We start from the raw sequence: 17,207 nt of genomic DNA, 5'->3' as shown, positions 1-17,207 counted from the left end.
CCACGGATGACTTCATCACCGGGCCAGTAAGACTGCAGCTGACCCTTCGCTAAATGCTTGGACTAACAAATGCATCCTTGTTGAGACCTTTGCTGTGTTTAGCATCACTCCTATTTCAAGAGTCTATCTAGTTCTCATCAGTAATTAGCAGGGTTGGGTAGGGTTACTTTAACATAATTACTTTCAATCACTTTTGGATTACTCCAATACCAAATATGCTAATAAAAGACAAAATAAATATGAATAAAATTACAAAATTGTGTGCAGGCTTGGGGAGTAATGGAATACATGGAACGGCAAAAATGATGTTGGCAAGCTGTTTGGATTTATTTTCATTTTGTTTCTGTCGCATTTTATGTTAGTTTTGCCGGAGATCTAATAGATCAAAGCCAGGAGAGAAAGCTTACCGCGTGTTGTGAGTCATAATTGTATTCATACTTAGTTTCTTTTGTCTTTTATTAGCATATTTGGTATTGGAGTAATCCAAAAGTAATTGAAAGTAATCCAGTTAAAGTAACCCTGGTTATTAGCTGCAGTTCGTTTACTGACACCAAAAAGTAAGGCGTTGGTCACAAATGATCACTTATACAACAAAGCCATTTACTTAAAAATGCTTTGAAATAACCACATCGTTTGATTTAATCAAAATTAATGAAATGGTCTTTATTGTCATTGATGTCCATTTTGTATGCAACGAGATTGGACATGGCACTCCAGCGTAAACATGTATAAAGAGAAAACATAGAAGACAAACATATCTATAACTTAGTACTGAGAGACTGGACTAAGTTATTATAACAGTGTAACATTCGTGAATGTAAAAAACATGTGCATCATAACAAAGGTGCAATGACAAAAAGTGCAAAAACATTTACGAGCAAAAACATAAAAAATAAAATAAATCACAAGGTATATATTTTCAACATTCCGTACGATAACATTAAGAAGCAACCCCCCGAAAAATGAAATAAAAAATGAGTCTCAATAAATGTTAAAGTCACTTTTGAGCACTCGTTTAGGGTGGTGATGGCCCTGAGGATAAAGCTGTTCCTGAGCCCGTTTGCCTTTGTTTTGAGGGACCTTTATCACTTACCAGAGGGCAACAGTTCAAAGAGGTGGTAGCTGGGGTGGAAAGTGTCTTTTATCATGTTGATGGCCTGACTGTGGTACCACAAGCCAGCAGTGTCCTCTAGACTGGGTAGAGAGGATCTAAGGATATTTGGGGCTGTGTTGATTACTCTCTGTGTGTTGTTCCTGCCTGCTGCTGTAATGCTCTTCACAAAGAAATAGAAGAATACGTGAAGAGTAATAATCCCTTGCTGTTTCACAGTCTTAAATGTTTTTGGTCTGCCATTTTTTAAATTTTAAATGTTATTTTTTCTTTCTTTTTCTTATTACGATTTAAGAAATTGTATTTAGTACAGTAAAACATAACACTACTTAACATCGCCAAAGTCTTCTGCCAGGTGCTAAATCAGAATTCAGCAAATTTTCGGTATTGTTTCTTCTTTACATACTTTTAAAAAAGGACTATTATTTTCCCATTTTGCACAATAAATAAACAGATAACAATCCATCTTTCCATTTTCTGGACTGCTTATCCTCGGTAGGGTCACGGGGGTGCTGGAGCCCATCCCAGCTACTATCAGACAGTAGGCAGGGGACATCCGTAACTGCTTGCCAGCCAGTCGCAGGGCACGTAGGGATAGACAACACACACATACATATATATACATATATATATATATATATATATATATATATATATATATATATATATATATATATATATATATATATATATATATATATATATATATATATATATATGTGGTTTTTATTACAGTTGCTGCAAATTAATGAGTCACAAAACAACACATGGTAAGCTTCTCTGCTGGCTTTGATCTCTATAAGGGGAATTAACATTTTAGCACACTATGCAATGTCCGGCAAAACTAACATAAAATCCAAACAGCTTGACAACATCAATCACATTACTGTGCATGTTGAGAGATTTGTCAGCTGTGGTTTTAATGTTTAAAATTTCTTTTTGCGGAGCACCAAAAAGAACGTGGCTTACCGTTGGCAGCTCTTTGTAGACTGCCAAAAAACCCCACCTTCCTGTCGCAAAGTCTAAAGCCAAACCAAACTTTACCACATACCAGCATGCGGCTCTGTTGGACTCATCATTGCAGGACACTTAGAGATATTATAAAACATATTTTAGCAGGAATTTCAATAAAACAAAAGTTATTATTACACCCGTTACATATATATGGAAATATTTTTAGCACATTTGAGTGGTAAAAAACAATACTCATTCTAATAATAATCAAAAATAGATGAACTGCATTTTTTAAAGAAATACTCCCAGGTCGACAAGTGTGTATTTATTTCCGATAACATGAGCCTCACCTGCAGGGGCTGGAAATAATCATCATCAGCAAAAGGCTTGGCAAAAAAATTGAAAAAGAAAAGTGTTGCGGTTTGTTCACTTTGAGTTTTTGTAATTTGTTTTATTCCTTGTTCTTTTTGGGACTCGTTTTTGTCTGTGCGACATAATACAATGAAATCAAATGACACCGTCCCTTTAAGAGCACCCATTTTCGATGTGAGTGCAGTTTGATGGCAAAAAAGGCAGAAAGAAAATCTTCAATAGATGCTTCACGTGCCCTGATAGATTTTATTTTTTTAACATAATTCAAATCTCTTCCAATAGAACTTATTTTTTGGACAACTCAGTCCATAAAGGAGCCCTTTCATACACCATTTGAATAAAGCCATGTTGCTCACCTTGGGCTACAAATAAAGAATGAGGCACAAAAGTCCAAAGCAGGTAGGGAAGCTTTTTGTTAAACTTAAAACGATGACGATAAAATTATAAAAAAGGTCATTTTGAAGGCTTTCATAACATGATCTTTGTGCGTTTGCCGGTTTCGTTTTTTTTTTTCCCCGAGCTGAAAGAGACAAAAGAAAAGCCCTGCGGCAGCTGATTTGAAAGCATTAGTTGTACCACATTCAGTGATGACTGATTTACTTGCTTGAATTGTTTTTGTTTTTGGGGAGTTTGCATGTTCTCCCCGTGCTCGCGTAGGTTTCCTCCGGGTACTTCGGTTTACTCCCACATTCCAAAAACATGCATGTCAGGTTAACTGGCCGGTCAAAATTGCCCCTAAGTGCGAGTGAGTTGTCTGTCTCTGTGCGACTGGCTGGCAACCAGTTCACGGTGTCCCCTGCCCACTGCCCAGAGACAGCTGGGATGGGCTCCAGCACCCCCGCGACCCTACTGAGGACAAGCGGTGCAGATAATGGATGGATATTAGTATTTTTCCCAGCTGTCATGTGAAAAAAAAAGTCCTGGATTTTTCGGTCTTTTTAGTACGTTTTTACCCTAAAATTGGGCGGCAGTAGCTCAGGAGGTAAAGCGCTCATCTTGGGATCAAGCGGTCGCAGGTTCGATGCCCGACTCCTCCGAGTTATATGTCGAACACCGAATCCCTAATGCCCCCGATAAGCAGGTAGGCGCCTTGCATTCGTGTCGCCGCTATCGGTGTGTGAGTGTGTATGTGAATGGGTAAGTGTGAAACACATAGTAAAAGCGCTTTCTGAGGTCTTCATTGACATAAAAAGCGCTATATAAATGCAGACCATTTAAATTGTAAACATATTTATGAAGATTGATCATTGAGTCTTTTTTAACTCAACTTGAAATGATTAAAACCCAGTAATAACATAGTGACAACAAAGCAATAACAGGATAAGTTTTAATTGTATTAATAAATATCAAACTGAATGAAATTATGGTAATATTAAATCATTTACATTTATTACACGCAAAATATGTGTTGTCTTTTGTATACATTTCATAAAAAAAAATTAAAACTTATTGCTTCTTTGTAGATATAAAATATTTCTCAAGAAAAGAAAAGATTGTGGCAGAGAGTATCGATCGATATTGCTGGGTCTGCTACCTGAGTCTGTTTCAAGGAATCAGCCAATCGCGTTGTTAGCCTCGCTTCCCATGGTTTCATTGAAAGCAAGAATAATTTTGCCAAATGCGATTCGGGAAATAAAAGTTGTCAAAACAGGCTTTGGCAAAACAGAATGAGGCAAAACACCATTTTAAGATACAAAATGGCATCGTGCAAAGGAACTTTTGAAATACAGTAAAAACATAACTTTTTTTAAAAACAAAAAAAAACATAGCAATTATGTAAAATTCAGTTTGTGACAATTTTGCATCTTGATTATCCTCAACGCTTTTGGAGAAATATTCTGCGGACCAAAGAGTCAAAAATAATGACTTTTTGGAAGGTGCGCAGCCCATTACATCTGGTGTGAAAATGGCACAGCATTTGACGCTAACAGCAAACCATGGTGGTCGCAGTGTGATGGTCTGGGGTTGCTAAGCTGCCTCTGGACCAGGACAACTTGCTGTGGTAGTTGCAGTAATGAATTCTGGTGTTTCGCCGAAGATCCTGATGGAAAACGTTCAACCATTATATAGTGCTCTCAAACCCAAGCGTTCTTGTATTCAAAACACACCAGCAAGTCCACCTCTGAATGTCTCAACAAAAACTCAAAATGAAGGTTCTGTAGTGGCTGAGTCAAAGTCCGGATTTAAATCCAATTGAGATACTTTGGTGTGACTTTAAACAGGCAGTTGCCAGAAAACCGTCAAATATGTCAGATTTTAAACAATTGTGCAAAGAAGAGTGGGCCAAAATTCCTCCACAGTGTTGTGAAAGACTCACGATCAACCATCTTAAATGTTTCATTTCTGTGATGCTGCCAAAGGTGGCCCAATTTGCTATTGGGTTCAAGGGGCAATTACCTTTTCACATAGGTTTTGCCTTCTTGTGCCTGAGTAAAAGGAATTAACACTTTTAAAACTGCATTTTGTATTTCTTTGGGTGGTGTCTGTGTGATCTTAAAATTGGTTTGATGTTTTTCCTTGCCCTCATTTAGGTTTTAGATCAGGGGATGGTGTATATTCAATAGTTTATAAATTAACTATATTTCACGTTGACATTATCTGTGTATTATTTGTTATTGCAACATCCGTTGCAGCCTGGAAGGGGGATTACTTCATGTGCAGTCCCTTCTCAAAGTTTTTTATTTTACTTCACGTTGAGGTTTTGAGTGTTTCCTAGCCCTCATGTAGGTTTTAGATCAGGAGGGCTATATACCGTAAATTGCGGACTATAAGCTTTTTTCTATAATGTTCAGCCCTGCGGCTTATTCAGTGAAGCGGCCAATTTATGTAATTTTTCTAACGGCCACCAGTGGCACTGGAGTACAAAAGGTAAGATTGAAACCGGTGGAATAAGTGCGCCGAGGAAGACTGCATCCTCTTAGTTTACGTTCAAATTGTCCGTATGACAAAGGTTCTTTCCGATAATGAGGAAGATGCCCTTGATGGCGATAGTTATAAGGAGAAAGATGAGGACGGCTTACCGTGAATTTCGCAAATGCGGTACAGCTTTCTTTAAGATACGCTTGATTCGTTGCCAGCGTGTTACTAGTAGCGTGTTGGTACCTTTCACAGGCACGGTTTGGGATGAAAGTTATCTTATTATTATTAAAGCTTTGAAAACTCTCTCGGTGAACCGTCTTTCTTTGTAAATATGTGTAACCATGTATAATATGTATTTGCAACTGTATATTTTTGTAATGTATTTATTTTAGAGACTTATTGTGATATGTTTTCTACGGGCGAATCAAAAAGAAGGGGCGGAGCAAGTGGGGTAAAGCTGAGTTAAATCTGTTTTTTGTTGCAGTGGACAATAGCGGATATATATTTTTCCCACCCTTTACTTTGGAAATATACATTTTTTTCATTGGATTACTTTCAACGGGAACCGGACTTTAAAGGTCTGCATTAAATTCTAAGTACCGGTATCATTTTCCGTTCATTTTGCCGATTGTGGTGTTTGGATTTTGTACTTTATCTGTATTTACAATCGCGGCACCTAAAGTCAGGTTAGGGATAAACTTGTGACTGTATTACATGTTTTAATGTGGGCGCATGCGGCTTATATACAGGTGCGGCTTGTGTATGAACAAAACCAATAATGCCCCTAAAAAGTGGTGCGTGCGGCTTATAATCATGTGCACTCTATAGTCCAGATTTTACGATATATAAACATGGTTTGACTTTTGTGAGTGATAAAATGCACACCAAAAAAACACAGAAATCAGGAGGGGGTCAATACTTTTTCACGGCACGGTTTAGTGGTTTATTTATTCTGCTTCTTTAACTTGTCTCGTTCCAATTGAGCATAAAATGTTGGTTGCTCATCCAAACTCAGCCCAAATCTTTTTTTTTCCACTGACAACTCACAAACCGGCATTTTTGGTTTATTTTCCCTTAGTGTCATAGATGCAAATGGTGTCTGCCACAAGACTGCGGGGTGTCTTTTCCTATGTCACGCATAAAATAATTCGTCAAGTTAAACACATCTTGGATTTTTTTTGGGTGGGCGGCGTTCTCAGCATGACAATGGATCGGAAGTTAGTCATTAAATGTTAATTAATCAGCGTCTCATCATTCCAACCACAAGCTGAGTCTGCAGCAATCGCGTTCACGTTAATTCCGCCCCGTTTGATATTTCACTAAATACATTTAATTGCTAATTACGCCAAGTTGATATGTTGTGGACCGGCAAGCCGGCGTCACAAAATATTAGCTAATTAAACCAAAATTCTATCTGGTGCCACTAGTTTTCATGTTTTCTTGACCTAAATGAATGCGTGTTCTTTTTTGAGCGCCTTTTGATTTGATCATGCCGGACACCCAGCGATTTGCATGTGCACGACATGTAGCGCAGCAACTGCTCTGACTGCCTAATTATTTTTCCCGTCCGAAAGTAAACGACGAGCCTAAAGTAAGAAGAGGTGACATATTGCTTAGAACATCATGCATGGCCCTCACACTGTGAATCAAGAACGGTATTCGGTAGTGGCGAGTCATGCATTTTGCACCTAGGCCTTCAATGATGTCCTACTTAGTACGGCTTGAGGGTATATCATTCAAATACTGTACCATCATTTATGGCATCGTTATGCATGATAATGCAAACATTCAATCATAAGAAAGTTTTTGTCCTGCTTCTTTTGAAAGGTCTGTCTTGGGGATCAGAACATCCTGTAAAAAATTAGAAATCCTCAGGGTAGCCTCACACCATCATAAAAGTCCCCAAGGTCAGATATACCTCAAGATTACATCCTTACCGATTAAGGGGAAATTACTGTAACAAAAAACAACTACAGGTCTACAAATGAGAACACAGAATTACGGCAGTTGGCACCATTGTTTTGAAGTAATACCGCCCCCTATCGCATTCTGCATGAAGCCTTCTCGGTGGACTTACTGTCTCCATCTTGGGATCTGATTGGCTGATGCAACTACCTATCAGCTACATGTGCCATTCACTTACATTGCTCAGATGCCAGCCCTGATGATTCCGAAGGCTCAATATTATATACATGCTGACGACACATCTCAGTTGAATTCTGATTGGATGAAAAGCTCTGACCTAAAACTACTAGAGTGAGTGTAACCAAAGGGATGAAATATATCGTGAAAAGTGCAAAATATGGAGAATGATTGTAAACATGTATACAATTTGGAAAAATACTTTCAAATATATTAGGGGCGGCAGTAGCTCAGGGGGTAGAGCGCTTGTCTTGGGATCAAGAGATTGCAGTTCGAATCCCGGCTCCTCCGTGTTACATGTCGAAGTATCCTTGGGTAAGACACTGAACCCCTAATACCCCCAATAAGCAGGTTTTGTGCCCTAAAGGTTACATGTATGCGGCCGCACGGTGCAAAGGTTCCGGGTTCAAGTCCAGCTACCGCAGCCTCCCCGTTTGGAGTTTGCATGTTCTTCCCGTGATTGCGTGGGCTTCCTCCAGGCACTCCGGTTTCCTCCACATTCCAAAAACATGCATGTCAGGTGAATTGGCCGGTCCAAAAGGAGTGAGTTGTAAGTCTCTGTGTGCCCTGGACTGGCTGACAACCAGTTCAGGGTGTCCCCTGCCCACTGCCCGAAGATAGCTGGGATGGGCTCCAGCCACCCCAAGACCGTACTGAGGATAAGCGTTGCAGATAATGGATGGATGGTTATGTTAGGCCAGCAGAGAAGTCCTTGCTGGCCCTGACGGTCCACCACTGGAATTCAGTTAAATTTCATGAATTTCCGCACTTGTGCTCTTTTTAGGACTATTTTTCAACCAAAATTGTGGGTACCAGTAATCCTTTATAGAACATATTTGTGGTCCTATGGTGGCTTTGCACCTTTTACAGGGTTCAACATGGTTTTAGAGTTAAGGTTTGAGTTTGACTTTGTTGAGGTTTACTCAATCGGATTTATATGTGTGTTTAAATGGGTTTCGACATCAGAACACTGGCAATAGTCTTTTTCCACTCAGATTATTGCCCGCATGTAAACGTACCCACTTTATCACTTACTTGGACTCTATTCAGGAGGTTCAATATATTAAAGAAAACGTCTATGGTAACATTTTGTATACTAGCGCAAATTGATAAGCAATTAAATTATCCCTATTCGCTCATCCCCATCCTTTTATATTGCCACCTCGGTGTCTCGCATGAGACAAAAAGCCAGAGCGATCAATCCAACGGCTCTTTCATCAACACTTTTATAAGCGCTTTGTGCAGCGCCTTGAAAACTGCCGCTCTCCCAAACACTAAAAGCAGCGCGTAGCATTTTACGGCCAAAAGTAAAACATACACTTAAAGCTTAATGTGTCTCTTTTCAACGGCCGGCATCGAAGCAAGCGCCGGTGATTGAGGGAAAAGAGATGTGACAACTTAATCTCCCCATCATCATTTCACGGGCGCTACTATTGCCTGTTTGATGACCGCGCTTATGATGAATGCCGAGGATGTTATAACAAATTAGGGGGTGGATGAAATGGCTTTGACAGCAGCACAATGCACAAGAGCGTTAAGGGTTTCTGGGTGCCGGAGTGGCCAACGAGTGATTTCAGAATTTGAATTACATCCTTGAGCTTCCTTCATTTTTGTGTAATCTGTAAAGTAGTTTTTTACCTAGTAGTGATTTGAATAGATCTGATCAAGGGCCTAGGTTTGGTCTTAGCATTCGCGGCGGCAGTTTTGGGTAGGGTTACTTTAACTTGATTACTTTCAATTACTTTTGGATTACTCCAATGGCAAATATGCTAATAAAAGACAAAAGAAACTACCGTATATACCGGACTTTAGAGCGCACCTGATTATAAGCCGCACCCACAACATTTTAAGAGGATAACCGCTTTTATACTCACACAAGCCGCACCTGTACATAAGCCTTATGCGCCCACATTGAAACATGTAGCACAATCACAAAATTCACCCAAACCCGACTTTGAGTCCCGCGATTATAACTTTTTTTTGGTTTGAACAATTTTATTGACACTTAACAGCAAATATACAATGTGAGGTTTGAACAATTTTATTGACAAATTTAAGAGCAATTAAGCACAAACACAATTTTGTTATATCTGACAATATGATGTTTTAACAATTAATATAAAGTACACAGTCCAAAAACCACAGCAGGCAAAATGAGCGGAAAATGATACTGGTACTTAAGGTTTGATGCAGACCTGCAGAGTCCGGGTCCCGTTGAAAATAATCCAAGGAAAAAAAAGTATATTTCCAAAGGTAAAGGTGGGAAAAATCTATATCCACTATTGTCCGCCGCGACAACAGGTCTCACTCACCTTTACCCCACTTCCCGTCAGCCCGCGTTTGCTCCGCCCCTCTTTTCTAATTCGCAAAACATATCAGAATAAGTGTCTCAAATAAATACATTACAAAAATATACAGTTGCAAATACATATTATACATCGGTTACACATATTTACAAAGAAAGATGGTACGCCGAGAGCGTTTTCAAAGCTTTAATTGTAATATTTTAACTTTCATCCCAAACCGTGCCTGTGAGGGTAGCAAAACGCTACTAGGAACACGCTCGCTACACAGTAAACGGGTCTGTTAAAATAAAAATACGGTAACTGACTTCATCAAAGTCGTCTTCCCCAGTATGGTAAAGAGACTTTGTCATATAGACGTCGTCCCTCGCTCCCCTATCCAAAAACACGCTAGCAAAACACTCGCAAAGTAAAGCTAACGTGCAGTAGCTCTGTTTCCTTCTTTATCGGACTGCTCAATTGCTTTTACCTTGAAAGCTGCGTCATGTGCCTTTCTTATTGCAATTTACATGGTGAGGATATGTCTACGCTAATTTAAATTGTGCACAAGCTAAGAAGTTGCAGTCTTCCTCGGCGCATATATTCCACTGGTCTAAATCTTACCTTTTGTACTCGAGCGCCGCTGGCGGCCGTTACAAAATTTGATAAATTGGCCGCATCACTGAATAAGCCGCAGGGTTGAACGTTTGGGAAAAAAGTAGCGGCTTATAGTCCGGAATTTACGGTAAATATGAATAAAATGACTAAATTTTGTGCAGACTTGGGGAGTAACGGAATACATGGAACGGCAAAAATGATGTTGGCAAGCTGTTTGGATTTATTTTCATTTTGTTTCTGTCGCATTTTATGTTAGCTTTGCCGGAGATCAAAGAGATCAAAGCCAGGGGAGAAAGCTTACCACGTGTCCTGAGTCATAATTTTATTCATATTTAGTTTATTTTGTCTTTTATTAGCATATTTGGTATTGGAGTCATCCAAAAGTAATTGAAAGCAATCAAGTTAAAGTAACCCTACCCAACCCTAGGACATTTTTTTAAAGTGATGACATACTTGGGTGGAGATATGTCCCCTCTGTCCATACCAAAACTATTCCCTTGGATGTAAGGTAAACAGTTTTGCTGTAGTAACAGAAAATACCCTTGTCATGATTACCGATGTGATGCGCTCCTTTGGCGCCAACTGCCTCGGACTCTGATTGGCTCGTTGTCCCTGTTTAAAACCACGTGTATCTGTCACCTGTGGTCAGTCCGTCCGCGAGCCTCAGTTTACTCTAGGCAAGCTTTTTCGACCCTGACTCCCACCTGTTTTTGCTCCCGTCTGTTCCCCGGCTTCGATCCATTTTTTGATCCTGACCACGTCTACTCTTGTCAACATTGTGCAAGGTGAGCAGTAAACGTAGTGCAGTCAATATTGTGTAAGAAACATAGACATGAGTACCAATTTACGTTCGTATAAGGTAGTGTGTTTGCAAGAGTTTTCAGAGTTTGCACATGAGTGCAAGTGCATACTTTAATACAGACCAATAGGTTTTCTCCTCTAAGACTGCCATTCAAAAACCAGCATGAGCATTGAAAAATATGTCAGACATGGCTTTCAAAATACATCTTTACATTTTGTTTGAATGGCAGTCTTTGAGTCGAAAAAGTGAAAAATCTGCATTAACCTTCAACTTGTTGCAGAACATTTGTTCATTCATTCAATCCTATTTTATACGTGCTTATGTATTTATATCTCTCACACACACACACACTCTCACAGAAACACACACTATATCTCCCTCTCTCTACCTCACTTTCTCCCCCTTTCACTCGTTCTCTCGCTCTCTCCTTTATGTGTCTACCTCTCTTCACCTTTCTCTATCCCTATCTATCTCTCTCTCCCTCCGCATAATGTTTTCGCTCCATATGTCCGTCTCTTCATCCCTCTGTGTGTCCCTCGATCTGTTTTTCCACCCCTCCCTCTCTCGCTTTGACTCTCTCTCAAATAATCTTCTCTTCTCTTTTCTTCTCTTTTCTCTTCTCTTCTCTTCTCTTCTCTTCTCTTCTCATGTCTCCTCTTCTCTTGTCTTGTCTAGTCTTGTTTTGTCTTGTCTTCTCTTCTCTTCCTTCCATTGCTTTTTCTCTCTAAACCTCCCTTCTCTCCCTCCACCTCTGTCTTTCTATATATCTGATACTCTCTCTCCCTCTCGATCTTTCTCATTCTCTCTCATTCTCTCTCACTCTCCCTCTCTATCTTTCAAATTATCTCTCTCTCCTTCTATCTTTCTCATTTTCTCTCATTCTCTCGACCTCTCATTCTCTCTCTCTCTCTTTCTCATTGTCTCTTTCTCTCTCTTGCTCTATCTTTCTCATCACTCTTTCTCTCTCTATCTTTCTCCTTCTCTCTTCTCTCTCTCTCTCTCTTCTCTCTCTCTCTCTCTCTCTCTCTCCTCTCTCTCTCTCTCTCTCTCTCTCTCTCTCTCTCTCTCTCTATCTATCTATCCATCTATCTTTCTCATTCTCTATTTCTCTCTCTCTCTTTCTATCTCTCGTTCTCTCTATCTCTTTCTCTCTCTCTTTCTCACTATTTTTCTCTCTATCTTTCTCTCTCTCTTTCTCTCTCTCTTCCTCTCTCTTTCTCTCACTCTTTCTCTCTCTCTTTCTCTCTCTCTTTTTCTCACGCTCTATTTCTCTCTCTTCTCTCTCTCTTTCTCTCTCTGTCTCTTTCTTTCTCTGTCTCTCTCTCTCCCTCTTTCTATTTCTCTCTCTCTCTCTCTCTCTCTCTCTCTCTTTCTCTCTATTTATATTTTTCTCATGATCTCTCTCTCTCTCTCTCTTGCTCTATCTTTCTCATTCACTCTTTCTCTCTCTATCTTTCTCCTTCTCTCTCTTTCTCTCTCTCTCTCTCTCTCTCTCTCTCTCTCTCTCTCTCTCTCTCTCTCTCTCTCTCTCTCTCTCTCTATCTATCTATCCATCTATCTTTCTCATTCTCTATTTCTCTCTCTCTCTTTCTATCTCTCGTTCTCTCTATCTCTTTCTCTCTCTCTTTCTCACTATTTTTCTCTCTATCTTTCTCTCTCTCTTTCTCTCTCTCTTCCTCTCTCTTTCTCTCACTCTTTCTCTCTCTCTTTCTCTCTCTCTTTTTCTCACGCTCTATTTCTCTCTCTTTCTCTCTCTCTTTCTCTCTCTGTCTCTTTCTTTCTCTGTCTCTCTCTCTCCCTCTTTCTATTTCTCTCTCTCTCTCTCTCTCTCTCTTTCTCTCTATTTATATTTTTCTCATGATCTCTCTCTCTCTCTCTCTCTCTCTCTCTCTCTCTCTCTCTCTGTCTCTCTCTCTTTCCTCTCTTTGTCTCTCTATCCCTTTATTTTCTCTCATGTTCTCTCATTTTCTCTCTCTCTCTCTCTCTCTCTCCTCTCTCTCTCTCTCTCTCTCTCTCTCTCTCTCTCTCTCTCTCTATCTATCTATCTATCCATCCATCTATCTTTCTCATTCTCTATTTCTCTCTCTCTCTTTCTATCTCTCGTTCTCTCTATCTCTTTCTCTCTCTCTTTCTCACTATTTTCTCTCTATCTTTCTCTCTCTCTTTCTCTCTCTCTTCCTCTCTCTTTCTCTCACTCTTTCTCTCTCTCTTTCTCTCTCTCTTTTTCTCACGCTCTATTTCTCTCTCTTTCTCTCTCTCTTTCTCTCTCTGTCTCTTTCTTTCTCTGTCTGTCTCTCTCCCTCTTTCTATTTCTCTCTCTCTCTCTCTCTCTCTCTCTCTCTCTCTCTCTCTCTCTCTCTCTCTCTCTCTGTCTCTCTCTCTTTCTCTCTCTATCCCTTTATTTTTCTCATGTTCTCTCATTTTCTCTCTCTCTCTCTCTCTCTCTCTCTCTCTCTCTCTCTCTCTCTCTCTCTCTCTCTCTCTCTTTCCAAAAAAGACAAAGAGCAACAGGAAGGCACATTCGTCTTATTTACAGTCCCACAGATGAGGTTGGCAGACAGCGTTTCACCCCACTGAGTTGAGTTACCTCTGAAAATGAACCATCTAGCTTTTGAAATGCAGTCAGACCGTTATGTTCATGGCTTTGTATCATTTTGTGCTTTCGCAATAGAGGTCGAAAGTGACACGGAGTCTGCTTGGATAAAGTCGGATGGTTAGGTTGAGCACTGAGGGAGTTGCATGTTATGTGGAGACGACAAATGTGTCCATATGTACAGCGGGTGTCCCTCAATGAAAGAAATAATGTGGTGAAAATGTTTTATGCTTTCTACTCTTACAGGATGTATGCAGCACAAATTTTTTATTTTATTTATAAGATTCCATATTTGCAGAAATAATTTCCATGTTCATTTGTTCGAATAATTTGCCTTTTGTGGCCGAAGCAGTGTTCATTTTACCTCTGAAAAGTGATGGGTCCCGGGGACTCGCATGCTCAAAGATCTATGGGTCCCAACAGAGATCTATGGGTCCCCAAAATTTAGTGTTATCGAGGTTGAAATTGTAAATCGGTTACAAATATATAATAGGAATCTATATATTCATTAAGCTTTAATCATCAAATTATGAATTCATTTTCTGCATCAGATTATTGTTGGTAATATACCGATTAAAGGGATAACCACAAACCTGTCTTTTTTTCATTTTCTCTTTTTATATTTCCTCTTTTTCTTAACTTCTTTATACAACATAATAATTCGAAATATAATGCATCAAAGCAAGTGAGCCGTTTGAGAGCCGACTCTCTTGAATGAGTTGAGCCGAAAAAGCCGGTTCTCCAAGAAGAGACGGACTTTTCACGACACAACTCGAGACGAAAACTCGAACCGCGAGACCAAAACAACATATGCCGCATCTGCCTGACGAAAAGTTTGGAGTGCAGTAAATCTTTGTTTAAAAAAAGTAATCGGGTAATAATGACAATTTTGTGTCAAAAAAGTTGCGTCCCGGGGACGCACGTTGATTTGAGACGATGCGTCCCCGGCAAAAATGATGCGTCTAGGACGCAGGGACGCGGGCAAACGAGAACAATGCCAAAGCAAGGCCACCTCAGCCAATGACCAGGGGTGGGTAGTAACGGAGTACATTTATTCCTTTACATTTACTCCATTAAGTTTTAGGAAATGTACTTCTGAGAGTATTTTTAAGTCCCTATACTTTAACTTTTACTTGAGTAATTTTGTGAAGAAAAGAACGGAACAGGAAGAGAACCCAGATGTGTAACGTTTACTCACAAGTTTATTGAGAAATAGAGGAAAAACAAGCACCAGCGATCCGGGTGCTCGTTGGACCAGGGAAGCAAGCAGCTCACGTGATCGGAGCGTGTTCGGAATGTGGAAGGGGATCTTCCGGAACGGGAGATTGTGGCGTGGTCAAACTGGAAAAACGTGTCGATAGCCGGAGCGGGGGATCAGAGCGTTATTGGTGGTTATAAACGGGTCGTTAGCCGGGATGCGAGATCAGAACGTGGTCGGTGGTCAAAAACAGGTCGTAGGCGGAGACAAACGGGTAATCACGAACAGAAGAGTGGGATACGGGTGAAAAAAACGGGACTAACGGGAGTCAGAGTCAAAGTGCTTGCCTTGTGTGAACAGAGGTTAGCTGACGGACTGACCAAGGGCGAGTGAGAGCACTGAGCTTAAAAAGGAGGGGGAACCAATCAGGTAACCAGCAGCAGCTGGCGGTATACGAGCGGGCACAGGTGAGTGCAATGAGTAATCATGACTCTCTGCTACATTGGCGACATTGAAGTTGTTATTTTGTTACTTAAAAACTTCCCTCCATTAAAGTACGCGACCACGTTTAACCCATCAAAGGTGGCAGCTTTTGTCTCGTAACAATATTCAACTTCACCGGGGTAAATTTCATTGAGGATGAAACCGATCGAAAATGTCGCTTAGCACTACTGACTATGAAAACACAGCACAGGAGGACCACCTTGGCCAAATCTCAAAAGCATGTTCCCCTTAACAAATGTTTGTCCAAACAAATGTTTGTCCAAACAAATGGAGATTTCTGCAATTAAGAATACAACATCGAATTTGAGTAAACAGGTCAGGTTCCTAAATTCAAATTTGAACTTTACTCTGGTTTTATTTGGTATTTATTGCATGCTTGTTTTATTCTTGTTTTATTGTTGTTGGATATTCCGTGTACAGTGAACTTGAGTGTTCTGAAAGCGGCATTGAAGTAGAATATATTTTTATTAGCATCTTTGATTTAAGCTTACTGTTTTAAAGTCAAGTCGTGTTTATTTGTATAGCCCTTAATCATAAAGAGTCTCAAAGGGCTGCACGGACCACAGATGATTGCAAACCACAGTCTATTATTACACCATCCCCTGTCCTAAAACCTACATGAGGGCAAGGAAAAACTCAAAAACCTCAACATGAGTAAAATGAAGAAACCTTGAGAAGGGACCGCACATGAGGTAATCCCCCTTCCAGGATCACCAGGCTGCAACGGATGTTGCAATAACACATAATACATAGATATTGTCAACATGGAATTTAGGTTATTCATATGCTAAGAATAGTAGTGTGTTTTAAGCCTAGATTTAAACAGTTCCCTTGAGGGTTGCAGATCAAATCTCAGGGGGAAGAGCATTCCACAGCACTGGGGCCCAAATGGAGAACGCTCTCGAACCTGCGGATCTCTTCTTGGCTCTTGGGATAGAAATATATGAGGGAGCAAGTCCATGCATGATTTTGTATACTACCAACAGAACCTTAACATCACATCTTAACTTAACAGGGAGCCAATGCAGGTTAGCGAAAATCGGGGTAATGTGATCAAACGTTTTTATCTTAAAATATATATTTACATTAAATACACTACTTTCAGGTTAAATGTATTTTGGTTGATTAAATGGACTTTGATAATGTAATGATCTGATTGGTTATTTAAAGAAAAATCAAAAATTTGGACGTTGCTACAGTTACTCAGTACTTGAGTAACTTTTTCACCAATCTCTCTCTTTCTCTTTATTTTTTTTAATCCTATTATTTAGCTTTTTTCTTCTTCTTTTTCTCTCTTTTTTCTATTGTTTACAGCCCTTTGAGACTTTTTGTGAAATAAACATGACTTCATTTGACAAAGTATTTTTTTTACTTTTATTCAACTAAGTATTTGGATGACTAATTTAACTTCTACTTGAGTAATATTGTTCTGAAGTAACAGTACCTTTACTTGAGTAAAATCGTTGGCTTCTATACCTACCTCTGCTAATGACTGACGAGTCATTTGACACTTCAACGCTTGACATGCTCCTCAGGGCCCGGACTTAAGACTTCACTAACAAGCTTTCGCACGCTCACCCAGGGCCGTATTAAATCCTAACGTTGGCACGTTTTCAAAATTACTGAGAATGTTCGGGTAGCCAGGAGTGTCTTTCCTAACCTGGGATGAACTACCCTACCCACCCTGCGGCTCGGCCTCCCTTGAGTTAGGGATGATATATGAAATGCGGGATTCCAACCAGCCTGGCAGGATGCGGCTACCATCGTTTTCT

The 17,207-nt window shown here is 39.9% G+C and overlaps 1 protein-coding gene across 1 annotated transcript in view; it reads left to right on the top strand.

The window, feature by feature from the left end:
* Positions 1-17,207, top strand: part of LOC148366010 (GDNF family receptor alpha-2-like) — a 162,701-nt gene that overhangs the window by 50,575 nt on the left and 94,919 nt on the right. The gene's annotated exons all lie outside the window — the stretch shown is intronic.

This window comes from Urocampus carinirostris, chromosome 5, assembly GCF_059441175.1.
Source record: "Urocampus carinirostris isolate Australia breed hairy pipefish chromosome 5, RoL_Ucar_1.0, whole genome shotgun sequence".
Classification (NCBI taxonomy): Eukaryota; Metazoa; Chordata; class Actinopteri; order Syngnathiformes; family Syngnathidae; genus Urocampus; species Urocampus carinirostris.
Note: the sequence above shows the minus strand (reverse complement) of the source record. Positions and strands in the feature narration are given on the sequence as shown.